Source organism: Podarcis filfolensis (genome assembly GCF_964270895.1).
Source record: "Podarcis filfolensis genome assembly, chromosome: 10".
In the NCBI taxonomy this organism is placed as follows: Eukaryota; Metazoa; Chordata; class Lepidosauria; order Squamata; family Lacertidae; genus Podarcis; species Podarcis filfolensis.
Genome location: NC_139612.1, coordinates 37,730,982 through 37,758,899, shown reverse-complemented (window position 1 = coordinate 37,758,899; position 27,918 = coordinate 37,730,982). Strand labels below are relative to the sequence as shown.

The 27,918-nt window shown below is 40.0% G+C and overlaps 1 protein-coding gene across 6 annotated transcripts in view; it reads left to right on the top strand.

The window, feature by feature from the left end:
• MGAT4C (MGAT4 family member C) overlaps positions 1–27,918 on the top strand; it is a 320,040-nt gene that overhangs the window by 252,499 nt on the left and 39,623 nt on the right. Inside the window, exon 1 of one of the 6 annotated variants that reach the window (XM_083573468.1) lies at positions 16,903–16,931. The exons of the other annotated variants lie outside the window; for them this stretch is intronic. The gene's annotated coding sequence lies outside the window, so the exon portion shown is untranslated. Of the gene's footprint in view, positions 1–16,902; positions 16,932–27,918 lie in introns of those variants that run through there. 6 annotated transcript variants of the gene reach the window in all.

Sequence of the window (27,918 nt, the reverse complement as noted above, 5' to 3'; positions counted from 1 at the left end):
GGCAGCTTTTTCCCTATTAGCTATAATAATACACATGAGTAGGAGTCCGGCAGAGACATATGCCCAACTGGCATGTTCTCTCCCTCCTGGTTGGCCGGGAGATTCAAAATCTTTCTCCAGCCCGAACATCACAGCGACTGATACCTAAGAGGCATCAGCACACTTCAGGATCAGCAGAGTATAGGTAGTCAGCATACAGACTCAGTAGCGCAGCAATTTGGCTAAACTACGTTTATTTACATATACACACTTGGAGAATCGTAACTCAGCTCCTTCCTCTTCAGCATCAGACAGCAAAGAGAAAGAACAGAAGGGCAAAAATCCTGCATCATGGAAACACAGTAATAAAAACATCCTGTCTCCGTCACTTCCCACAATGTGGAATGAAAACATACACCATCATGAGATAAAAACATTCCCATGACTGCAACATGGGAAATAAATCCTAACAGGGGGTACTCTGTGGATTCCAAGGAAGGCTTCTGAGGGCACCTCTCTGCCCACGGGCACCTCATTATGAACATTAAAAGAGCCCTCCTGAATCAGCCCAATGGCTCATCCAATCAGGGATCCTGTTCTCACAGTGGTCAACCAGACTTCCATGGGAAACAGCCTTTGTTGACAACCCCTGCTTTAGCAGTCAAAGCAAAATTTAGATTTAAATAGTAAATATGAGGGTTTGACAATTAATATTGGCTTCATCATTCATACCAGATTTCTAAAATGTGCAAACTAGCCAAGACTGCATGAAAAACCAACAATAGTGTATACCAAGAGAAATATGCACCGAAAAGATTATGCATTTTCATAAGGACATTAAAAAAACACCCTGAACTTAAGTTTGGAAAAATGGGAAACCAAAAGAAAGTGAAATTGACAATTTTGTCCATCCCTAGGCAAGATAAGAAGGTACATAAGTGTCCCACGCTTGCCAATTCTTTCCAGCAAATACCATCCCCATCTCCTGAGACTATTGTTCCCCAGTCTTCCTACTAGACTTAACTGGGCAGAAGTAAGCTAAAACTGGCCAGAGGAAATTAACATGTGGAGGATGGGTTGAGCACTCCTTTTGGTGCCTGCAAATCCTACCCTCCGTCTTCTGCATTAGCATTGTAAATACGGAATCAGGGAAACTTTGTGTTTTTCTACTCCCCAACCCCCACACTCGGAAATGTCACTTATGATGAGAAGAACCCTTCTTTGCATTATTTCAGCAAACACAGTTTGGGGAACAAATATACCATTTGCCAGAGTAGTTTCCAGTTGCTTGGAAAAGTGGCAAGCAGAATTTAAGATTGGGAAAATGTGAGAAACGAAACTGGTAGATTCACCTCACAGCAAAGCCACATTTAAGGTGGTGAGGGCGGTTCCCCACATAGGGCTGAGGTGGCGCCAAGAAAGGGAGCTGCATTTTAGAGTTTCCTCCTCATCCTCAGACATAAATAAGGCTAATCGCCGAAGAATTGATGCTTTTGAATTATGGCGCTAGAGGAGACTCTTGAGAATCCCATGGACTGCAAGAAAAGATCAAGCCTATCCATTCTGAAGGAAATCAGCCCTGAGTGCTCACTGGAAAGACAGATCCTGAAGCTGAGGTTCCAATACTTTGGCCACTGATGTTGGGAAAGATTGAGGGCATAAGGAGAAGGGGATGGCAGAGGATGAGATAGTTGGACAGTGTTATCGAAGCTACCAGCATGAGTTTGACCAAACTGCGGGAGGCACTGGAAGACAGAAGTGCCTGGCATGCTCTGGTCCATTGGGTCACAAAGAGTCGGACACGACTAAACAACAACAACCTCATCCTCCACCTTTCAGTTCACAGTGAGATTTGTCTTAAAAGGAAGAGGCAGGGAGAAGGTCTAGAAAATCCAAAAAGTGAGCAAGGCGCATCTCTTTCCACCACTTCCACATCCTGTCCTCTTTCTCTCAAAACCAAACCTTGTTTCCTTTGCTCAGGAGGAGGACTGAATGGTGGGAGCTACCTCCCCACCCTCTTAGACATAATGCACAAGAACAATAAGGCAGGTTTGGAGAGTGGAAGCCAAAGGGGAATGGTTTATCTTCAGATTTATTTATTTATTAAAAGTCAATGGCTTTTCTTTTTTTCTTTTTTCTTTTTGGAGAAAAAGGGGAGGAAAGGGGGATTTCTGAAGCACTGAAGTTTTCTTTCTGCTTGAGAAAGATAGCTAGGAAGGGGGGAAGGAAGAAGGAAAGGGGGAGGGAATCCAGAGAAATCCCTAATCCTGACACCTCTTTGTTAGTTGTTTTTGTTGTTGTATTGCCTGGGATGGAAAATCAGGCTGCGAAGAAGGAGAGGAATAAAGGAGAAGATAGGGTAGGAGGCGGGGAGAGCAAAAAAACTGCCAGCCTCCTGTTGTACCAGTGCAGCTGCTTGGCCATCATTGGGGGGGGTGGGGATTGGACACACAAATTTGAGCTTGGAAAGGGTGCCATATTGTCAAAGGTCCTTAAAGCAGGCATTGTTTTGTCCCCAACACCCAAACTGTTCCCATAACACAGTTGCCAGGTCACAGTATGAATATTTAGCTAAGTTCAGCCAGAAAGAAAGAGAGCTCCATAGAGATTACATTATATTTTAATATGTTTCTAATATTGCTCTTGCAGCCACTCTAATGACCTTTTCTTTTGAAAGTTTTGGATGGGATGAATACTTCTTTGCACATGTCTCCCCCTGGAATAAAATGAACTGCAAAACCATTATTATCATTTTATAAATGGTTACTTATTGCCTCTTCTTCCCCAGTTATGTCCTGGTTTACTTGGTATTATTGCTGACTTTTATCCAAGAGCTGTCAGATAAAGATATTAGTTCTGAGCTACCTTGTCTTTCTCATTGCCACGCCAAAGGCAAATGTGTTCTTGGAACAATATTGCAGCTCTGCCAAAGCACTCTAAATGACAATGTTGTTAAACTTTCCTGTTATAATGGCATTCACATTGGATTGCACAACCAACCCAGACAGCTCTTTACAGATTTCATTCCCATCTCTCGCTGAAAGGTAAAGGTGAAAATTTTGCACAGCAGAAAGATAAATAAACAGCCATGCTTCAATCTGAACATTGTGCCAGATCAAATAAACATCTAGAAAGCTTTAAAAAAATCAATCCAATGAATAAATTAGATAAGTGATATAAAAAGTCTAGCTTCTTCAAACAGGAATTTTAGTAGATTTCTGTTTAGCAAAATGGGGGAGCACTCCATTTCAACCGCATATGTTCCACCTAAATGGCAGGATTCAGATGCCATAAAACTATGGTTAAGATATCTTTCAAACTTTGCTGGTATCAGTTAAAAAACCACATCTGGCTTCCGGTAGTCTTGCAAATCCAAATCTCAAAAGCTAAATTAAGTTTTCTGTCTAAAGTGAGCATATTTGTATATTATATAGGATTGTGGCCTTTGGATCTCAAAGGAAAATGCAAGCTTAAGTTTGGGGTTTGCAGATGGTCACAACTTTCAGTTTCCAATTAGAAGACGTAGGAAGAAATCCCATGTTACAGTCACCAGCAAGATACAAAGCAGCCCCTTAGAGATGCATCTCTGGGAGAACCTGGTTACAGGGGTCAGCAAACTTTTTCAGCAGGGGCCGGTCCACTGTCCTTTAGAACTTGTGAGGCACCAGACTATATTTTGAAGGAGGGGGGGGGGATTGAACGAATTCCTATGCCCCACAAATAACCCAGAGATGCGTTTTTTTAAAAAAGCACGCATTCTACTCATGTAAAAACACGCTGATTTCTGGATCGTCCATGGGCCGGATTTATAAGGCGATTGGGCTGGATCCGGCCCCCGGGCCTTAGTTTGCCAAGCCATGGACTGCATGGTGCATGTCCACCATATTTGGAATGGCTATGCAGTCTCCAGTAGCCTCAATGAATGGGAGCTCTACATGGTAGGAACGGATAAGTGATTACGAGATGAACATAAATCAATTGACACAGAAATGCTAGTTTTAAGCAAGTCACATGTCTGAATTTATTTATTTATTTATTTCATAAAATCTATATACCACTTGCTTGTAAAAACCCCCCAAAAAACCAGTTTGCAAAAACTGACTTATATTCAGCAGGGACCATCCCCTCGTGCAGCAAAGTGTTCATCACACTCTGTACTCAACCTGTCAACCCTCTTCTGATAGATTTGATAATCCAGGAGGGACAGGGGTCGAGGGGGTATGCAGTCAGATGCATTGCCACTAGCACCTTGTCGACATCAGCTGATTGCATAAGGTAAAACTGATCCACAGAACATCCTTGATAGCAGCACTGGGTACTTCAACCAGAGCTGCAACAAGTGGAGACTCAAGATCACTCTGAAGTTGAGCAATTTTCTCCTCAAAGTGTCTAGCCAAGATGGTCGCATTGGGGTTTTGGGGCCTTCAGAGGTCCATCTCCCACATAGGGAGTCAGTAACCCTCAGACCGTCTGAGATAACTTCTCCAGTTGGCTATTAGAGAATGCAATGGGAGCTGCAAAACAAGCTTTTTTCACAGCCTGCACTGCCACAGATAGGCACAATTATGTGTTCTTACCAGTGCTCAGTCAGCTTCAAAGCGAGACTTGCACCATTTGCACTTCAGTCTTCATCCAACTTGTTTCATAGTTCAGCGGTCCCAAGAAGCTGCTCAGGCTTCATAATGCCAGAAAGGATGCTTAGGAGTGATCATGTCAACTGCCCGTATCATTTCACCGTTCCATAGCAAGACCAGGGCTTTGACAGGATCACTAGCTTTCTCCAGTGGAAAATCCCCCTCAGCATTCAGGAACACAACTGGTTCCATCAGTGTCCAAGGGTGAGCCATCTGAACCCACAGAGGGAAACTGCCACTGTCAATCCAAACAACCAGATAATAGTCTGACCATGACAAGGGAGTACATTGCACTCCCTCTATCTTCAGTCCATCCCTTGTATCACTTTGGGAAAATATCACATCAAGAGTGAGCCCTGCCTGGTGGGTTGGACTGATGACCATCTGAGGGAGACCCATGGTTGCCAAGGAGGCCATGAAATCTCAAGCTGTTACTTGTGTTACTTGTTCTTTAGCTTGAAAGTGGAAGAAATAAGATAATAATCCCTGTCTGACCCAATAAGCGACCCAGGCTGATGTGTTCGAATGCACATGATAGTTAGCTATACTTCTAGAAAACATTGTATTATGGTGAGTGGAACATGGATGGATGACATGCCAGCATCCTCAAGCTAGGCTAGTTGAGAATTGTTCTTCCATTATCAGAGCTTGCCAATAAATTTACCCACCAAGTTATGCTGAAGATATAGTTATCTTCAAGGGCTGTACCCCATATGAGATCATTTGCCTATTTCAGTTGCTGGTAGGATACTGGTCACCAGGAGATGCAAGCACACCAACCACGAAACTTTACCAACTTTATAAAGCTGGAGAAGAATAGGCTTAATAGAAACATCAGCCCAATAAATTGTTACTCCTCTGAGAATATCTATTCCTCTTCACGGACCATAAGAAAGCTAAATAACCTCATAAATTTTTGTAATTGTTTAATTAAATAAAAACATTATGCTATCAATAACTAGCACTTTTTAATAATAATAATAAAGCAAAGCCTCAGTGTAACCTTTCTTGTTTCCTTATTTGGCATTTCCCCCATGTTTTATTTTCTGCTGACATTCGGAGTATCTTCATTTCTATGTATATCACTAGTTATGTATGCTGTTTTGTCCTCTGTTCTCTTGTTCTCCTGTGAGATCAGTAAAAGTGATATCTCAGCATAGATAAGACAGCTAAATCAACACATCCTTCTTTCTGCATTTCCTTGACATATTATTTATTCTGATATGTTATTGGTATATAACAGTGTACTGATTTATTTACTTTGAAAGATTAGTGGCAAGCTCTCTCACAAACTCTGAATAATTTATTGTCATAATTTTCCTTGTTCCTTTCGATACCTCTTGTTGGTTTTAAGGCAGTAGTGTAGTTATTCAAATATATACATTCACTAATTTGGTCAGTGTGCTTTTAATTAATATATTCTACGTCTGGGTAGCCAATGTGATGCTATCCAGATGTTGTGGACTACAAGGTCCACCAGCCATGACTATAGGCCATGCTATCTGGGACTGCTGGGAATTGTAATCCACAACATCTGGATAGCATCACATTGGCTACCCCAATTGGTGATGTATTTCAGTTTTGAGATGGGATGTTCCTCTGTGGACATGTGAGTCTTCCATCAAACTTTAGAAGTAGGGAGGGAAACCTTGCCACAACATTTATGTAATGGAATCCAAACCCTTTTCTCCCATGGGAACTTGCAAGATTTATCACTCTTCGTTTTACTGGGTGTTTTCTTTTTGCCCCCACCTATACCAAAACTATCTGCCCAGCTTTAGTAAAAGCACAAGCTTCTGCATAGCATGGCTTGTGCAGTATCACCTCATCATTTCAAATGTGCATTTAAATGGATTGTTGGATTAAAATGTAATTAAGGTCGTTAATACATTTTTCATCAAAATATGAGGTCCTGGCATCTCATTATTCTTTAGAAATGCATGGTTACAGTTTAAGTCAAAAACCATTTTATTCAACTCGCAGAATGACACAAGCCATCTAAAACCTTTTTTTTAATGTTGGGATTCTGAAGTTCATATTCTGTAACCAATAAAAGAGCTTCACAGCCGATACATCCAGGAAATTCAGAGTAATCTGTGACCTTCTGGTTATTTTCTGAGGAGTAGAAATGAAAGAAACTATAGAAATCTTAGAAAAGGAAAGTGAAAAGAGAACTGCCATACTTTTCAGGGTATTATTGAAATGCAGACATAAATTTAATTCAGATGAGATCATTTGCATGCAACTGGATCAGACTGCAAGCTTATCTCATTACAGTCTCAAGCCGGTGAGTTTGTCTTCCTCTTACAGATGCCATTAACTTTAATAATATGACTGCCTGAAGTGTGTACAAAATGTTTGGCTGCTATATCAACTGTATATTATGGTGAGATTTAAGCGACTTTCATTCCGTTACATTTTCATTATGTTGCATTACAAAACAATACTGATAGAAAATTGAAGCACTGAAATGAATGAAAGCTCATTTATGCCATCCCTTGTCCCAAAGGCAAGATCACCCATCTACCACCCCTCCTTGGCCCTGTACACTAACTTGTGGAATCCAACAATCGGAGAACAGGCGCTGAAATAAAGATTACACCAGTGGTAGCCAGGATGGTGGCTTCTGTATGTTGAACTACAACTTCCACCATCCCTGCCCATTAGCCATGAGGGAAGTTTTAAGTTTGTGAGCTTAACCATGAGTCCCAGTTTAGATGACACACTAAGCTAAATCATGGCTTAGCAGTGTGTGACATGGGAGCATATGATGATGATGATCAAGGAAGGAGCAATACTCCTCTCTAGGAGAATTTTTCACATGGTCCAAGTGAACCATTGTTTAGCTTACTATGTTATGCAAACCAGGTCAATGTAGCAAAGGCTTTGTTCATATGTAATGTTAAACCATGGTTTAAACAAATATTAATTAATAAACTATAGTTTAGCATAAACTGACCAATATCTTAACAAGTTGCTTGGCTTGTTAACTATGGTTTGCCGCTAAAAGTAAGCCATTGTTTGTTGTTAGCTTACTAACCTTAAGTATGGCTTAACATTATACGTGAACCCAGACGGTTGCTTAATTATGGTCTAGTGTGGTTTCTTTGTTTACTCTGCCCAAATCACTCTTAATGCTACAGAAGCACTAGCCAAGAGCAGCTGAAAACAAAATAAAACTGCTCTCCATGCTCAGCAGTTCCTGTTGATTGTGTTAGGGAAGAAGACATGGCTGCTAAATTTGCCAGGTAACCGGTCCGTTTTCCAACCCAACTCCTCCACTTCCAGCCTTCGCTTCATAGTGGCAATGAAATCTCAAAATATTATTGCACGAATAAAAGCATATGCCCAGCAGCGTTGCATGGGGTAGGGTGGCACTAAGCTTCTAACACTGGCAAGAGTGCTGCTTAGGTGGACAGATCTAGGATGGGGCAGTGGTGGGATTGAGACTGTGTGGATCTGCTGGTGGGAGTGCTGGGTTGGTCCTACCAGGGCACCTGCACAACCCCATGTTACCTCTGCCCAATCCCCACATGCACTACTGCTGTATATAATACCAGAGTCATGCTAGCCTTTCACTGTACTTACGTCTTCATAACTGCCATCATAATTTCTCTGTGTTGCTACTCTCAGTGAGCATGATCCAGCCAATGTGAAGCAATTTTAAGCTCTGTGCTTAACTCTCCCATTGAACTGAAGGGATTCTAAAATGCTTTATTTTGATGGGATGGTGCCCTGGGCATCTGATCCATCTAACTTGGCCATAAGTATCACTAAAGGATTTAGAAAGCGCAATGTGGTCTGTGAGAGAGTTAGTGGTTCATCAACTGTGCATTTAGATGCTTTAAATAAAGCCCATGCTGTTCTGCATGTGTTTGTAGTAATAATCTGTGTGTGCCCCCACTTTAAATAAGGAGGGGAAACAGAAATGTAATTGACTACCTACATTTCTCCCCAAGTAGTCTGCAGCTGCAAAGAAATCTCAGGTTCAAGTAAACACATGCAACAACAATAACAAACAACACTCCATAAATGTCCCTGGCAGGAATACATGAAAATATTCCAGATGTAAATGCATACACACCAAGCAAGCGATAATCCAACGCTAAGTGTATTGCAGTGGCTGAGGGGATATATTACCCTTAGGGATTGCTCTGACGATCTATTTTCGCATTGGTTCTTATGCTAGGGTGAAATATATCACCAAAGTGATGGCATTTGGTGCAATACTTCATTGGAACAGCAGCTCTTAGTGTTGTACGGTACATCATCCAAATGACAGCCTTCCAGTGATGTGTAATACATAACCACCCTAATTTCATTTTGGCCTTAAATGCATGGTGCTCAGTGATATTAATAATAATGCAGTGCTTCTTGGTTTAATATAGTGAAGTCAACAGAGTACCTGCAGTTTCATCCTGCAGCTGTTTTGTGAATATAGCATCAGATGTGACTTGGACTCCCTTGGATCTAGGAAATAATTCACATGCTGTATTCAATATATGTACATGTTATCATCATCTCTTCCAGTGTGTGTGACAGAAGTTAGGTGACAAATAAAACCTTTAGGAAGGCCCTAAATCTCTGCAGTTTCACATCTCATTTTTATGTATCCCTTGTTATAAGAGTTTGCAACTTCTTCTTTACGATCAAGGTAGCATGCAATTTATGGCTGCCCAAAGGAATATTGCATGCCACTTTCCCCGCCATTGATTACAGCTGTCAGCCCGTTCTACCTAGCAAGCTATGTCTTCTTTGAAGATGAGAAGAAAGGAAACACTTATTTACTGTATTTGAAGCTGTCTGCAGAATGATGACATCCCTGCCTTCCCCACCAAAGAATCTGGGAAACTACTAGGTAATGCACAGCTCAATGTTGTCTTCCAGACCCATTGTAGTGATTCATTCTTCTGGTGGCTCCTGAAAGGAAGAGATTGCAAAAGAGGAACCTTGGCTGCCAAGTGATCATCCTCAAAATTATAACCTAGCAGGAGGTACATTGGGGAAGGCTGGAGATATTGGACAACTAAATCATGGCAGAAAAATAGAAGTTGGGATCCTAGTTCTGAATAATCATTCAGAGCTATGAAAAATCACACAGAGAATAAGGCTGCCCCATCAGGACCAGCTCTACCATTAGATAGAGTGAGGCAGCTGCCCCTGATAGCCTCAGGCAGATGTTCTATCTCTGTGTGTGGCAGGGTAGTGGCAGAAACCTAAAGGGCATTCCTCCTGAGCCCAGGGGCCAATCCCTTCTGTTGGACGATAGAGCTGTGTGTGACGTACAGCCTACCCAGCACCTCCTAAACGAGTCTACTTTCCGAAGGATGCTAACTGTCACCAGTGTCAAAGTAAGTTGCAGCTTCCAGTTCAGTTGGTTTCTCTACGTGGATTTGAAGAGGCACCATATTGTCCTTAGCCTCAGGCAGCTAAATGTCTTGAGAACAGGCCCGTTGCACATCTCCAGTTGAAATAAATCAGAGCTAAGTCATTTGCGAATGAGGCCACAGTCCTAGCTGTCCCTACTGAGGAGTGAGTACTTCTGAACACAGAGCAGTAGCCTTCTGAGGAAACATGGACCAAATTGTGCTCGAAGTCTGCCATTGTAATCAACAGGGCCTGAAGTATTTTAGATCTCATAAACTAGGCTGCTAATTAAATTGCATTTACTCTACCAGAAAGGAGATTTTCATGTGACACTTAAGCATTTCATTATCTTGTCATTCAGTATTATATTTGACTCCTTTTTGTAAGCATCACAGCAAACACATGCTGATGAGCATCCATCTAGTAATAACAAAGTAAGCAACTGAATGAATAAATAAACAGCATTGTTTAACTTGTGGAATAATGTGCACAGTTAGGCACTAGAGCTGAATAGGCATCCTTACCTTTCTCTGGGTTCTTAAGCTTTTGCTCAGAAGGAAAGAGTAGATGGAACTCTCCTCTTTCTGTGGAAATTCTCAAAGCTTTAGTGATTCCTCCCCCTTCTCTGGCTGCCTAGTTACCTGTACATTTCTGTGGATGTCAGGAATCTTTTCCCCTGATTGGCAAGGCACCTTCCTTCCCTGTAAGTAGGGTTCATTTTCACTTCATTCTAAAAACCGTTCAATATGCATAGCCCCAGCATTTGTGTTTTACATGAATTTTTCTTTCCATCCTTCCTTCTTGCTGCTCCACATCCTTGGAGATCAGCACTCTTCTCCTTTTGAATACATTACTCATTCATGAATAATGACATGAAAGCTTGGCAGCGCTTTAGAAAAGGAGCCTTTTATTATACTGTTCCAGCAACCGTTAATATCTATAATACTCAGCAGTTTTCTAATTTTCTTTTGTGAAAGGACAAGCTGTAACTACATGACAAAATGGCATGGGGTCCAAAACTATTACCAGTTTCATTAATGTAGGTGAAATAGGAGGAAATGAACAATGGCTTTGATTCATGCCGGATGGCGGATGCTTCCGCTTTGTCCATAATCTGTTATCTGCTTTCAGCTGGATTTATAAACACTAATTAAACTAGAAAAGCCAATGATGACAGCCATATCATTTTCTACCCCTCTTCAAGTTTGGAACGCTTACAAAGGAAACAAAGCAAAATCAAAGTGAGGATTGTCTATGTTGAGGCCCCAAATTCAAATTAATTTACAGGCACAAAATAGCATTTGAATGTAACAAAGGAGCAGAGCTTTTGTGTTGCAAACTTTGCATTATGCTTGACCTTTACATTGCCAGGGTTCATAGCAAAGAGGCTTATATTCTCCCCACTGCAGGTCAGAAACTGTACATGCTCCTCTTCCTCAAAACTGATTTTAACAGGAATTTTACAATGTACTGTTGTTCTGGATTCACGCACACAAGATGAGAAGCAAACTTCTGAGTGCACCTGTAACCAGGGTAATAGCGTCTCCTATCACCGCCCAGGGCAGGCACACATGTGCTGAGGTGTTTGCAGGATGTGCCAGGGGTGGCACACTCATGCACTGGAGCCTGCCACTTCTGCCCCCGGGTCAGGCCTGACCCAAAAAGTGGAACTGCGGCTGGCTGCCAGCATTGGGCCACTATGTGAGGAAGTTGCTTCCAAGAGAATATGCATGTTTCAGTTGTTGTAAAAGGTGCTCAGAACCCCTTTCTCCATAATCTGCTGATCTAAACATTAAATAAACTGCACTGTTTTAAAATATCCATTATAGCCTTTATTTCATACTATATGGATACAAATCTCCTGAGATGGAAGGAGAGGATTCCAATTTTAACTATGGCTAGTGGTGCAGTTGATTTAAATGAGATAGCTTTAACCCATCACTTATTGCTACCTGAACCATGGAAAACAAGATAGATGGTGGGAGCAGAAAGCTGACACTTTGTGTCAGGCCATTGAAGGTGTGTATAGACTGTGCAATCCCCTCTAATCCAACACAGGGCCTGATCTGGCACTTCAGAGAGATCCTGATCTGACCTGGAATGATCTGGGGCTGACATGGCTCAGATCTTCGCTCTGAACCAAATTAGGGACCATGCACAGCCTTTAACTATGGTTTTAAACTCTATTTAAACATGAAGTCAGGGGGAGGGGGAGAGAGACACCTGCAGGCAGCCTCCATGCATCTCCTTCTCCTGCCCTCCATTTGCTGTCTGACATCCCGGTTAAATTTTTAATTTACATGAAATGTTTTATTTTAAAATTTTAGGCGTATAGCTAGTATTGTTCCACTGGGTGTGGTAGACAACCTTGTGCCTATGCCTTGTGACTAGATCTCAGGTATTAAGTCTGTGACTCAACAGGCAAGTTGAAACCTTAGTATCTTATCAGCATTTGTCCATGAAAACGGGATTGCTTTGCAACACAAAGCTGCATGTAGTCAGTTGCCAGCATGCAAGAGAATGAGATAGACACAGTATCTATATTTTTTAGCAGAGAAGCTACATTTTAGTAAACATGCTTAGAGCCTCACACTGGGATCAGTGTGAGAAAAAAATGTAATGCTGAAACTAATTGCTTGTTTTTTTGCAATATATAATTATCTTGTTTTTGTAACATTTAAAATCAAGTTCTGCAAGTAAAGCTTAAAAAGCCTATTTCTTGTGTTAAATAAGATTTATTTCTACACAATGGCCAGACCAGAGGTATTCAAGCCTTGATTCTGTCCAAAATGTCCCACTTCAGCTCAGGATTCTTGCTTTGTAAAAAATTTCTGGGACACGTATATTGACCAGGCTATTATCAGTTGATGTCTGCTAATATTGGAAGCCATAGGTTTCCCTATGATTGGTTGATAACCCAGTGGAATGCTATATCAGAGCATTGTGCAAGCATCATAATGGTAGGTAGCTTGCAGGTACCTTGTCACAGTGGTGATGTTTGCTGTCAACACTCATGGACACTGGAAGCCCACCAAACAGAAGGGTCCATCGCTATCAGAGGGAGCCCCCTGGAGAGCATTTTTGCTGAGGGTCCCTTCACTCCTGATGTCAGTCTTGGACCAGGTCATGGAGAACAGGGAACTGGGCTTCATACATATGATGTTTTCTCTCTGTGTGTATTCACTTGAGTTATTCTATTTCATTTTAGTTTGTGTATCATTTTCCCCACAGGATTGAGTAGCACACATTTTAGGCCCTGCCAGACATTGTTCATCAAAAAATGAAATGCAATTTAAAGAGAGTGGATTGAGCATAGCCGCAGGGGGGAGTCATACAAAGTCAAGTAGAAATATTTTCTGCAAGAGTTAATAGTGCAGTGATTCTATCATCTATCTGATATTGTCTGAGTAACCACATCAGTTGATGCATTGACTTGGTTTTCCTCTTAGTCTTTAAGCTCCTCTACAAAAGTAAGGCAATTTCAAAGCATGCTGCAAGAATGTGTATGAAACAACTGTGTTTGCTCATAACGCTAAATTTTGTTAACATTATGAGAATGAGTCATGCCTTTCCTGGGCTCACACTCTTCCCCATCCCTATCATCGCCTTGTGTGGCCACAATAAGAAGATTGGCAGCTCTCCCTTTAAATCAACCACCATGAAACATGCTGTCAAAATGGTACTTAAACTTAACTATGCTTTGTTGAGACCAGCCAGTTTCATAACCTTATGGTTTGAAGTCGTCTTGTTTCAGACAAACCACAGATTTAGATCATGCAACAAACTGGTTAAACAAAAATGGAAGTGGATGCTTCCAGACCCCTCCTCACTGGTATTCCATAGAAGAAGGAGAGAGAGTGCAATCCCAAACAGGGGCAAATCATTGTCTTATAATGCTCTCTATGTCCGAACCAAACTAATACATTGGAATGTGAGATGTTACCTCCTCCCCATTATCCTATTCAAAATGTCGTTATCAATGAAGAGTAACAATTTTGAATTTTAATTTTAATCTGTAGGTTTACTTGTATTTGCGTCACAAATGAGGCATTCATTATTCCTTGATGATCACCAAAAGTGCTTCAAGAACTTTTGTTTTTGTTTGCACTCATTGTGAGGAATCCCATTAGTGGTCCTACTTTTTAAAAAAGAAAGATCTTTAGCTGGTTCTTCAAAATATTTTGAAACGTAAGGACTTTGAGAACAGGGTGGGTGAGAAATCTCAACAAAACAGAGGATCTTCACTTTTAAATAAATTCCATTAATGAAGGTGGCATTCAGAGTTTTCTGTCATAAATCAGGTTTCTTGTTGTTTGGTTCACCCACATAAATATGCATACAACTAAGAGGTGACCTTGTACATTGCATTACCTTTTAGTGATATAATGAGTTGCTTTATGCTGCAAAAAGGGTTGGGGAAGTGATAAGGTCTGGGGGGAGAAAGCAATTTGAAATGAATATAGCTTTTTGGAAGAAACACCCAAAGGATATTTGGAGAAGGAACAGTCAGAGGACATTTTTGTACCCAGCAATAATGAAAGTGTTCTAACCTCCTTGAAAAATGATCAAAAGCCCCCAAATGTTCTTTCATATTTTCATTCATGAACGCTATTTCATTAGTACAAAAAATATGTTTTAGACTAATAGACAATAATAGCCTACTCTCTGTGTAACAAAAGGTTCCTACCTAATTAGCATTATTATTTAATCTGTAGAAATCCAAGCTTCTTTGGAAAGTTCAGCATAGTTTTATTGGTGTTCTCAATGACTTCTCATCCACACCACAATCAGGTCACACTTGCTTAATTTTAACAATACTATGGAGTAAAATGCCCCTGGTCTCAAATCATTCACTAGGCTTAATGAGCTCCCTAGCAAAGGTAGGTATTTACCTTCACAGCAGATATCTAGAATGGGATGTCACCTGAACCTAAGATGACATTTCCCTGGGAACCAGCCTTTTCCAGCATATTCCACCTTTTTCAACCAGTGCTATGGAAGCTAGGAAATAAGAAGAGAGACTGATCTAGCCCTCTTGCCCAAATAACTACGTAGACCCAAGAGTCAAGGTATCTCCACATTAGCAGAGGGGCAGATCAGCCACGGAAATGCTCCAACTTTCTATATTTCAAGGAATTTCTCCAAAGCCCACCTTAGAGGCAGTACCAGAAAGCATTCCTCAGCATGGTTCACTTAGCTTGCCCACATCAGGAACATGAGTGGCAATGTGGGTAAGAAAAAAACTATCACAGATAGAAACCCCTTTGTTGCTGGGTTTCAACCAAGACGTGCAAAACATCTTAAAGGAAGAAGGAAAAGCAAGCAGAGAAGTGTAGAAGGGTGGCAGAGGAGGTGAGGTGGCAACAAAATTGTGTCAGAGTCCTGAACTACTTTGAGGATCTTGTTTACATTGTGTCAGCAATCAAGGCAACTTTGATTTTTCCATACTCTGCTTTTTCTGAATACACCTGTGACTCTTTTATTGGGGGCAATTTCCAGCAAATTTGTATCAATCACATTGACAAACGTGCCTTACCATTTATGCAATGTGTTTCATTATATGTAGGGTTTTTCCTGAATTATTTGGTATTTTGATTTCAGTCCCTTGGAACATCATTCTAATGTTATATGAAATGCCACATTATCCATTTCAGTATGCTTCTGTAAATCTGGGAGCTCATGACCAGGACATTTTGACCAGGACTTGCAAACAGGGGTGTTTGCGAGGGCTTGGTGGTGGAGACTGAAAAGAGTGAGCTTGTGTCTTTTGAATTAAGGTTGGTTGTTTGTCTGAGCTGTTTGGAAACTTGATTGTGAGTTTGTGCGTGTGGGTGACTAAACATATGGAAGGAATTTCTAGTGGTAAGACCTGTTCAGCAATGGAATGGATTCTATTGGAAGGTGATTGACTCTCCCTCATAGAATGGCCATATGTCATTCAGGTGATTGTACTAGATGATGCTCAGGACCCCGTCTAATTCTCCATTTCTATTATTCTATATAACAGTGGCATGGCTGAACGCATCTCACTGTCTTTCACATGGTCAAAAACATGGCAATTTGGATTTTAAAAAATGATTATGTGTTTATACAGTGGTAGCTCAGTTTACGAACTTAATCCGTTCCAGAAGTCCGTTCTTAAACCGAAACCGTTCTTAAACCAAGGCGCGCTTTCCCTAATTAGCCCTCCTGCTGCCAGTGCCCTTCCACCATTCATATTCTGTTCTTAGACCAAGGTAAAGTTCGTAAACTGGGACACTATTTCTGATTTTGTGGAGTTCTTAAACCAAATCGTTCGTAAGCAGGACTGTTCTTAACCCGAGGTACCACTATATATCACAATTGTTGCTGTTGTTTTTAAATGAAAGCATTTTAATTCATTCAAACAGGACTTAATTCAGGAATGTCCTGATTGATCAATAGTGCCACCAGCTCCCACCCCTCCGAATATTTGTTTGGTGCAAAGAATGTGAGGAGATGAAGATTAAAAAAATTGACCTCGCAGAATTATACTGCTGACAGTTTTCAACCTATCCTGAACCATTCAGAGAGTTTGACCCTACAACATTTCAAAATTCTATTTTGCTTGAGCTACAGAGTTATAAACACGGGAATTGCTTCAGGCAAAATATTGTTATTTCAGAATGAGGGTGGATTCAGTTATTAGGCATGGTGAGGTTTAGAGGTGCACAGCTTGAATCCATCTTTAGGCACCTAAAATAATGGCATTCACATTTCAACAGTGTTTGTATAGTGTTCTTATTGGAAAACCAAATATATGGGATACCTTACCTATTCCTTCCCCTGGGCTGTTTTAAAGCCTTCGGCATTTTACTCTGTGAGTTTATTTCAATGCAGCTGTTAAATCTTCTGCAGCCGTGGGAAAGCTGGAAATGAAATGGCCCTGATTCAGATCTACATTTTTCACAGCCTTATGGCTAGGTTGTCAAGGTGAGTCACGTTCAGATATGAATATTGAATGTAATGAGCAAACAGGGCACACAATAATGCATTTTCAGGAATTATATATAACAGGGATGGTGGAGACTGTTCCTACCACCCAATGTGAAATACAGCTTTACATCTGAAAATAATACATACGTTTGTATCAACGTACTCTCTCACACACACATACATCATGACCACCACTATATCATACATATGGTTAGTGATATCAGATACTTGATCCCTCCCCCACATTATATTGTAAGCAATGTACAGAATTCGGGGGGGGGGTTAATACCTTTTGTGTTGTTCCCCTTAGCTGTCATTCAGAAGGCTGTGATGTGCTTTGATTAAAACTGGAGAAAATATTGTGTTTCCATCAGCATGGAAGCTCTCACACATGGTACTACAATCATGACTTGGTCCTGTCTTTTGTCTCTAGCATTTGGTACTTTGAAGTGGGTAGCTCAGTTGGTTAGAGTGTGGTGCTATTAATGCCAAGGTCACAGGTTCGATCCTCGTATGGGACAGCTGCAGATTCCTGTATTGCAGAGGGTTGGGCTAGATAATCCTCAGGTTCCCTTCCAACACTACAATTCTATGATTCTATGAAGTGCATGACCCATATATATATAAGTACCTGATTAGCTATCACAGTGAATACCTGTTGGTAGAACTCTCTTCCCTGAATTTGTCTCATCTATTCTTAGAGGATTGGGGTTTGACTGGGGATGGGCAAATCTGCCTGTTTTGTTTCCCCCTGGTTTTCTTTGTTTTGAATGTTCAATTCTCCACATTTCTGCATGTTTGAGATCTTTTTTAACATCCTCATGAAAATCCATCAGCACCTTTGTGTGAATTTCTCCTGATACACAGAAGTTTGTCAAAGGTGTATGTTTTTTTATGAAAATTCCCCTAATACTTTTCATCCCATTTTCAATAATATATGCACTTTAATGTACACTTTACCTTGTATATGTATTTTTGTACACATTATTTGGTTTGAAAACTGCTTTGGAAAATTTCCAATAAACTCTGTGTGGGCACAGAAGTCTCAGAAGCCTTTGTTATTCATGTAGCTTGAGCTGGGTAGATTGGAAGTGATGTAAGACAGACAGCACCATTTATTATTATTTTTTTGCTAGTGATGCAGCTAAAAATCAGAACTGCAGAGTCTGGAGTCTAAACTTAGTTTGGAGCTTCCTAGCTAATGATGAGCTGAGTACAGTCATACCTCGGGTTGAATATGCTTCATGTTCAGCGTGTTCAAATTGTGCTCCGCGGCAACCCAGAAGTAACGGAACGTGTTACTTCCGGGTTTCACCGCTCGCGCATGCTCAGACGCTCAAAATGACATCACGCGCGTGTGCAGAAGCGGCGAAAAGCGACGTGCCCGTGAGCAGATGTGCCTTCGCTAGTCACGTTTGCTTCTGGATGCGAACGGGGCTCCAGAACGGATCCCGTTTGTATCCAGAGGTACCACTGTATACACAAACAGGAGATTGGGATCAGCTCAGCATTACTTCAGTTCTGGGTTAAACAGATGCTTCCTCTGATGCAGCAGTTTTCCCTTACCCTTTCCTACTAAAATGTTTTTGAAAGCTGTGGCAATACTGAGAAAGGCTTCTTCTGTAGCCTTTATTAAGCTCTGGAGAAGTATGATGGAAATGTAGTTTCACAGGCCTCTTGGGACATTCCTAAGATTATCTAACAGTGCTTCGAACCTCTAGAACATGCCTGGTACAAATCTGTAGTCTCCCTCACTGCGATTTGCTATTGTTTGTGGCTCTTCAGAAGAGTGTTCAGACAGTATAAGATGGTGTGGTGTGGTGGCATCACTCACTGATCTCTAGCAGGTTATTTACCGATACTTACTGGGAGGTAAACGGGGAGGGGAGAGGCAGTGGTAAAGTTGCCATAGTGCAAACACACTGGGAAGAGCACCTGGCTGACTCTGCTGCATTTGCACCACACCAACCTTGTTGCTGCCTTGTCCTGTCCCTTAACCTTCCAGTAAGCAGCAGTGATCCAACTAACCAGAGGTCAGATGAACGAGGGAAAGTTAATAAACAAGTATCTCTGACAGTACTTTCTAAATAGGTATACAGCTAAGGAAATAAAGGTCTGACACTTCTAATGTTTCCCAGGACAAAGTCTTTCATCTTGTTTGGTTTCCTTTGCCCTGAAAAAATGGTTATAAAGACAGAATGCATTTATGAGGCATTTAGTGACTTTGGGGGCACATTATTTCATATGTTTAGATGCTGAAAGATAAGCAGAAATATGCTTTAAGCAGCATTTCAGATATAGTGCTATGGAGCATCTCTGAATATTTCTGACACAGAGGTTCCATTGTGTATAGGGATGAAACTGTGAGTAATAAATTCTAGATAAGGAGACAAGTTATTCTGTCCTGTCATCGTAGAGTTCTTGATATGTTGAAAATTTGTTGTTCTCATAACTCAAAGGAGCTGCACTGTTTTTGTTGTTGTTTTGCTTTATGTCTTTGGAAGTCAGTGAAAGACAAGACCATAAATTCTCCAGAGCCAATATATTTAAATGATGTTGCCGTCTCTGTGATACCTGAAATAAAAGGTGAGAAATAGTACATCAAAGCATATGTCATGTTTACTTTAATAAATATCAATGTGTGTTCTGCTTTAATTTATAAACTGTTTATTAATTGAGGTGACATTTATAACACAAACAGTGTTATAAAACAGGTTGTCAGGGCCTTGCCAATCACAGAAGTGAATAAGAGTGTCAACTTAGGGATTAAAATTCTAGAAGTGTTAGCTTCAGATATGTCATCTTGAAGAGAAACCCACCACCTGATTTTTTGAACAAGGGACATACTCTATCTTCTCGTTGGCTGGCTGGCATGCCCTGCATCTCCACAGCTACACAGCTGCCCCCTCCCCCTTTTAAAAAAAAGACCTTAAACTTGGTTAACTAATTCAGGTGGCTTAAGGAATGCATGGATAGATCCACCTTATGTTTTTAATAGGAGCTTATTGGCAAGATGTGGAGATATTACACACATCAGACTCACCACATGAAAATACCCCATCTTATTTGAGGATTTTTGAGATCTCCAGCCTGAAGATCTATAAACTACTTGGGGCTGAAATTTTGCTTGGTGTCTGGATATACTGAGGAAACTAGCCAAGGGATTAGGTGGGGTCTGGAAAGCATGTTCCTGACGGTAGCCAATGTACGATAACCATTAAAGAGGTGAACCTAAGACCTAGGAGATCAGGGGTCAAATCCCCACTCAGCTATGAAGCTCAGTATGTGACTCTGAGCTAACAGTCAGCCTAATGTACATAACAGGATAAAATAGAAAGGGAGAGAACTATGCATATTACCTGAAACTCCTTGGAAGTAAAGTGAGATAGAAATGTAACAGAGGAAAGATGTAATACAAATGTAATCATAATCATTATCAAGTTAATGTGACAAAATTCCCTGATTTTCCAGAATTACATAAATAACATAAATGATGTGTTCCCATTTACATTACTTACATATAATACTCCTGTTTTAAAGTATATTATTTTGATGCTTGGAAATTGTTCCCTGGTGTGTGTGTGGGGGGGGATAGCACATGTGTTTGGATCCAGACCCTGAGCTGCTGTGCTTGCTTCTAACTGCCTACCATATTTACATTTTGAGCCCATTGTGATGCCTGTACATAACAGTACCATAAACGACAATATGGATGCAGCAGGGGCAAGCCATAGATGCAGCTCGTATATGATAATGGGAAGAGGAGCTGAAAGCATTGACAGCAGGTTTCAACATCTGGAACTGCCTGATTTACACTACAGAAGATGTACTTATTTTCAAGCCCGGTTTCTGCTTTAACAGGCCTTAATCGGAAGCTGTGTGCTCACAGTTCTGGGCAGAGTAAAATGACTTCCTACAGCAGAATGTTTCTGGAAGTGAATTAGCTCACAACCATTTCAGTGAAGACAGTTTGTTTGTTCGTTCCACTATAGGCAGGCACCCCAGTATCAACCCAGCACCAGTCCTCTTTGGGATAATTCCATTCAGCTTGGGGGAGATATTTTATCCTGGCTAGGCATCCAATATATGGCTTATCGTGACTTCCAATTTGTTTTTCTCTGACCATAGCCCCCGCCCACTGCAAAATGGAAATCCTGCAAAGAATTCTATTCAATTGGATAGACTTCAGTTCATTTTCTTCGGTGTGGAGTTTAATGCTGTTAGTACTGAGGATGCCTGCTAAGGCTGTAGGCCATTGTAACCAGCTGGTTCATTATGGCATCTCTCTACAGCACTGTTCATTGATTTCTTTGTTCACCACAACCTCGGTTTGTCTGTTTCTTCCCTCAGTAGATCAAGGCTCCAATATTTAGCCTCTAGAGCTAAACTTAATGTCAAGTAAATTAATCCCTTGGTAGATGAATTGTAAGTCAACAGGATAGTGGAATGACGTCTGTTGGTGAGGCAGCTTACAAGCTCTGAAAGGAAGTGTTCTTCAGACTTTTGGTACAAATATAGAGAAAGAAAAAGAGGACTTTAGTACAAGTATAGAGAAAGAGCTACAGTTCCCCCCACTTTTATTAAATATTGTCCGTGCAGCAGATGTTAAGACAATGTGAATCTGTTTTAATGATTGTTTCAGTGAATATGGAAAAAGATTCACAACCTGCCCTCTTCCAAGATTTCCATGGATATTGTATGCTGAAATAAAGTTGTTGAATGTGTATGAATGCCAACACCTATTGATGTTGCAAAATGTAGTGACGATAACAATGACTTTGGATCAATCCAGCTGCATGGAAAGAGCCCAGTTAGTTCTTAGTGAGCAAACCCTGGTGCATATAGCCAGATTGCTTTTCACTTTCTCCTGCGTATAGCTTGGTTCATAGTGCCAAGAGAGCTTAGTTTCCAGTAACTCTTAAATAAGAATTATCTAACTATTTGTTAATGTATTATTATCGTTTTAATCATAAGGGCCTCTTTGAGATGCTGTTCTGGCTTAACAGTAAAACTTTGGTGACTGAGTGAACTGTGTTTTTTTTCATGCTAGAACAATTTAATAGTATGCATGCTCAAATGATCATTAAAACAGCATTGGTTTCTACAAAACCCTTGGCAAAAAAACAAAACAAAGTCTAAAACTTATTAGGTGGTTAAACTTCCATGGATTATTTGACCAGCTCTAATTAAAACCTTTCAGGAAGTTAAACCTTAGACATTTAATTTTACCCACCTGAAATAAAGCATACAGTAGCTAAATGTATAATTCATATCAGCTTATCTAACCAATTTAAATCTATTTCTATTTCTGATGTCTCCGCTCTTCTAAATGATTGTGCAGGGAACTCACATCGAATATTTTCTTGATCATTTGAAAAGGGTTATGTGGGAGTAGCAGTAATCACAGTTCACCAAGCATAGATGAATACCAGTTCACTGCAGTATTCCGGGACCTCCACAATTTTTTCATTCATATGGCTGACATATTTTTCTTCAGTGAGTGTGAGAAATTTTGTTGAAGATGTGGGTTAGAGTGAAAGAGATCAGAGACCCAGAAGGAAGATCAAGCACTATTAATTAGTAGTTTTATAGTTTTATAGGGCGCCGGCAGGGGTTGGTATGCCACTGCCTCAACCAAGATCTAGTACTGGAGCCAGGGAGTTAATCCATGCTATACTTAGATGGCCTTGGGCAAGTCATCCAGTACCAGATAGCATGGTGGGTCTGTGCTGCTCACCTGACCTCCCTCTAGCTCAGTCACTGCTGCATACCAGGATGGAGAAGGCAAGAGTTGGTGGTGGCACAGTATAAACACACTGTAGGATAGATTGCACTGAAGATGGTTGCATGCTCATTTGGGATGGTAGCAGCTCCTAGGGTTTACAGTCCATTCTCACAGTACGATAAGCTATCTGTATGTGTTGTTTGAATGCTCAGATGTTGGAGTTTAGTAGAAAACTCCAGTTCTGCTGGCCTTGTGCCAGACATGGCAGCATATCTGTATGCAATTCATTGGCACTGTCCCTGCACATTTATCATCATTTTGTGTTTAGTGGAACTGCTATACCCTTACCATTTATTTACTAGCATAGCAAATTCTTGCATTGGAGACTCTTTGGCAATATTTTTATTTTTATTTAATTGCTGCCTATTGTGGAAATGCTATGGCTTTTTAATGAAGAAAATTGCCTCTTTTTATAATTAGCTGACTATGATGTTCTATTAGCTATTTAAAATAACTTTATACTTCAATGGCTATAATTATATCAGCATCTACAGATGTAAGATCATCACTCTTTTTGCTCTGTTTTCAATTATTTCACAGGGAGTTTCAATAACATAGTGCATAAAGGTTTTGAACAAAATCATTTTCTATTTGTGTTGGTTCCTTTACATGCCCTCTAATGTATTATTTACATGTTTCATTTATGGAACATTTATGAATACAAATATAGTCTGGAACTTTGAATTAATTATAGTAGATTTGCTCTGGCTTTGCATGCCCCTTTCATTGTAGGTGCAATGAAAATAAACAATGTAAATGATTTACTTTATTTAAAACAGAATAGAGAAAACATAGGTTTGTGTACTGAGAAAAAGGTTTTGTGCTCTAGACAAAAGCCATTTATTTGATTTTACGAAGGGATCTGAATCATTACATGCTGTCAGGTCAAGATGTTGAACTGTCCTAGTGACATCTATTCAACAGTAATGGCATTGGATGTAATTCCTAACTGATTTTGAATGGAGCTATGATTGTTGTATTTGAATTGTTGAGTAGAATTCTTTATTACAAAAATGGGATCCATTTTTTGAATAACAGTGTGGTCATCCTTGATATTTTGACAAAATAACAAGTCAGTGTTTGGGGCTTGGACTTCATAGTTGCTTTTGTTGTGGTTTAAGGCCAGTTCTTGAAGAATGTTCAGACCAGATATATGAATTCCACTGTACATAGTAATGGGATTTTTATCTGAAACACAGAATTGAAATGGAGGGCTTTCAACACCATTATTTTGCATAAAATGTGCATGTAATCTTATTCATTCTGGCCATCCTACTGTGCCTTGGCTGAAATAAACATTTTATGCCATGGTAAATGGGCTGTGTTTGAGGAAATATTATAAAAATGGAAATTGTTTTTATGAAATTTTGGGCCACAAATTTTGGTACACAGAGTGATTCTGTTGAATATTTTTTAATTCGTATTTTGAATATTTATTTTCAAGGATGCACTTTGAATGATAGTTTTAAAGTATGAAATTTGGTTGTAAGTTTCCTTTATGAATTTGAGTTGATACCAAATTATAAGAACAAAGCTATTTCATGCAAGTGTCAAACAATAATAATCCAGTGTTATTGAAATTTGGGGTCTGAGTTATCTTGATTGTAACACAAAGAGAAGCAACTCTTTCCAATGCAGGTGCCCTATAGGACTAAGCAGTGCTTTTTCTGGGGGTACACAGACCCCAAAACATTTTGTGAATCTTTGAACTTTTGTCCATTTACCGTATTTATTTTTCCCGATTTAAACTATAAAATGGTAATTCTCTTGAGTCAAAATGAGAGTACCCCTAAACAATTTTTTTAGGGGGGAAAAGCACTGGGATGGAGGGAGATGAGATTCTATTCAGCATATGCAATCTCATGATCCTTCCTTTTCTCACGTTACCTAATAGTTAAACAGTATTTTCAGCTGATCTCATTCTTCTGAAGTATTTTTAAAAAACCTTCCTGTTGATCTTAACATTTTTAACAACATACTTTCTCTCCCCTTCTCTCTCACTGCCCACATTTTCATCAGGTTGCCTCCCCTGCCTTTTCTTTGGTCAGAGTTTCTGCTTATGAGGTTTGTGCTTATGGTTATGGGGCAATTAGACGTAGAATAATCTATTAGTTTTTTTGCCATTGATTGAGAGTAGAGAGGAGTGTTCCAATTATCTGCAGTGTTGCTGTCTCCCAGAAAGAAATTAGTATGAAATATTTAGTGATCCAAGTTTAGTGAATTAAATTGGGAGACATTTATTGATTTCAGCATACTTTGGATGCTGGTTACAGTCCTACAAGACAGCAAGGCAATCTGTTGTTATAATAAAAATCTGATCCCAAGTTAATCTTTTCCTCCGCTGTTTCCAGCCAGTTATATTTTTTTAAAAAGTGAGCTTGGTATTACCAAACATAAGCTTTGATAGTGTGGGTGTGCAAAGCTCCAATGGATTTTAATATAGCTGGTTGGCACCCATTGTTAATTTGTCAGCAGCTTGCCTCTATTGAACTACCTGTAACACACACATGAGCAGAACAGTCAGCCTTGTATTGTTTAAAAGCTTAATGAGAATAATGAGAAAATGCAATTCTAAAGAATAAACATTCTACCAAGTCTGCTGAATTATAATAGTACAGTGGTACCTCTGGTTATGAACTTCGTTCTGGAGGTCTGTTCTTAACCTGAAACCATTCTTAACCTGAGGTACCACTTTAGCTAATGGGGTCTCCCGCCGCACGATTTATGTTCTCATCCTGGGGCAAAGTTATTAACCCGAGATACTACTTCCGGGCTAGCGGAGTCTGTAACCCGAAGTGTTTGTAACCCAAGGTGTTTGTGACCTGAGGTACCACTGTAATAGGAGAAAAGGATGCAATTCAGTATCTTGTTGGGGAGAGAAGAACCAGATGCAGTAACATTTACTTGGGAGCAACTTTCTTTGATTTACGTAGAGCCAACTTCCAAATAAAACTAAGGAGCTCATGGAAATAGCTACCTTTTAATAGGCAAAGCTATCAATCTCCTTTGGATGCTACCAGAAAAAAATAGGCTCACACTCCAATAATTTTGTCGTCGTCATCATCATCATTATCATCATCATCACCATCATCATCATAATTTGTATATAGTGTTACCTCGGGTTAAGAACTTGATTCGTTCTGGAGGTCCGTTCTTAACCTGAAACTGTTCTTAACCTGAGGTACCACTTTAGCTAATGGGGCCTCCCGCTGCCACCATGTGATTTCTGTTCTCATACTGGGGCAAAGTTTTTAACCCGAGGTACTATTTCTGGGTTAGTGGAGTCAGTAACCTGAAGCGTCTGTAACCCGAGGTACCACTGTACTTCCCTATACCACAACATAAAGTACAATGTAAAAAGTACCAAACTCATAATAAAAATAATTAAAACAGATACAAAATCCAAATTAACGTATAACATTAAAAAATAATGGAAAGCAACCCCACCGCCCAATAAAATATCCATCCAGGTTAAAACCCCATCTTTGTTAAAACCATAATTTTAGCACAAGGGGGCTGACCCACAGCCCCATTTCACCCCCAAAGTGCTGCCCCAAAGGAACAACACCATTTAGTGTTTCCCACATCGCATGGCCCTGGCCTCCCTCAATCATGGGGGCAAGCTGGTGCGCTTGGAGGAAGTGGACATCAGAAGGGAAATGAATTACATGTGAATATATCAGTAGCTTTGTATTAATGGAACAGTCAATGCAAAAACTGCATTGTAATATTTTGTTTATCTCTCGTTGCTTAAGTTTTTGTATACTGCTTAGAGATATTTTTAATATATCAAGTGGTATAAACATTAAATAATCAAATCAAATCAAAAATCAAATGTGTGGCTTTACCTGCTCTGTATCTCATAACACATGTCAGTTTTGAGCTGGCAGACAATATACACAGGATAAACACATTGCCACTAATTTCCCAGTTTGGGGGTCATTAGTTTCGGTAATATAGTGGGACAGCTTCCATCAAGTCAGACTGATGATTATAAAAAGATCCTAAGCGCCTGCGGAGAACAAGGAAAACAGCTCTGTACCATTGCCAGAAGAAATAATACCTGCACAGTCAGAAGTTCAATTTAAAGGTGAACATAAAATGACAGTAATAAATGGCAAAAATATTTTCCCCAAATGTATATACCAAATAAAATATGCCATATTAAGTTTATAAGAATATTTTTTTTCCAACAATGTAAAACTACATACAAACACATGACTCATTCTGTTCTGTCTTTATAAAATGTCTGAACCTGATTTTCAGAAACACTTTGCACTGTCCCCCATTACTCTCAGGCAGTATTGAAGATGCTTTCCACCTCCTCGTAGAACCTGGTGCTGCATCAAAGGCAAGAAAAATGGGTGGATAACCAATTTGGAAGAAATACTTCAAGGTGCAAACCCAATTAACCTGCCTGTGGCATTCTTCATATTCATTCTTAAATTCTTCCTGAAAAGCTTGTTATTCATTGAAAATGTGCACTGACCTGACAATACTCAGGTGAGCTAAGGCTCTGTGGATCATAATAAGTCTTAACTTCTCATTAACATTTTTGATTTAGTGTTTTTCCTCTTTACTTAATGCAGAAAAGAAAAACAGGAGAGAGGATAATATCCTCCCCCCTCCTCATGCACAAAGAAAAATTCATTTTATGTTCTTCATTAGCCTGGACATGAATGCTGTTTTAATTTGTTGTTACACCAAAGTTTTACACTTCATTACATGTCTGTGCCAATAGTTATGGGCTGCATTGATTTTCTGTCTTTTTAAGTATTCAGGAGCATTTCAGGGGTTGTCTACCACTGAATTGTTTTTCATTCATGGCTATGACATTGTTAATCTTGGGAAAATGAGGTGGAAATCATTTTAAATTTCTCTTTCCATTCTGCTATCTTTGTCACCACTTAAGAAGTAATTAAGTAAGTCAATGGAAGGTTTTTCTCCCCACTCTACACACCTCACCACATACACACACTAACACACAGCAAACAAGCTTTAGAATGTTACTTGTTCATTTTTTATTTTCTAGTTCTGAGCTAAAAAGGTGGTGTTAAAAGTTTTGCATAATTCCTCCCCACACAAAACATGCTGTCCCTTCCTAGCAATTTATTCATCCTTTAATTAGCTGGCACCACACAGTGAAGAGCCCTTTCAACATGGGGAAAAAATGCACAACATAATGGCTGTAGAAATTTC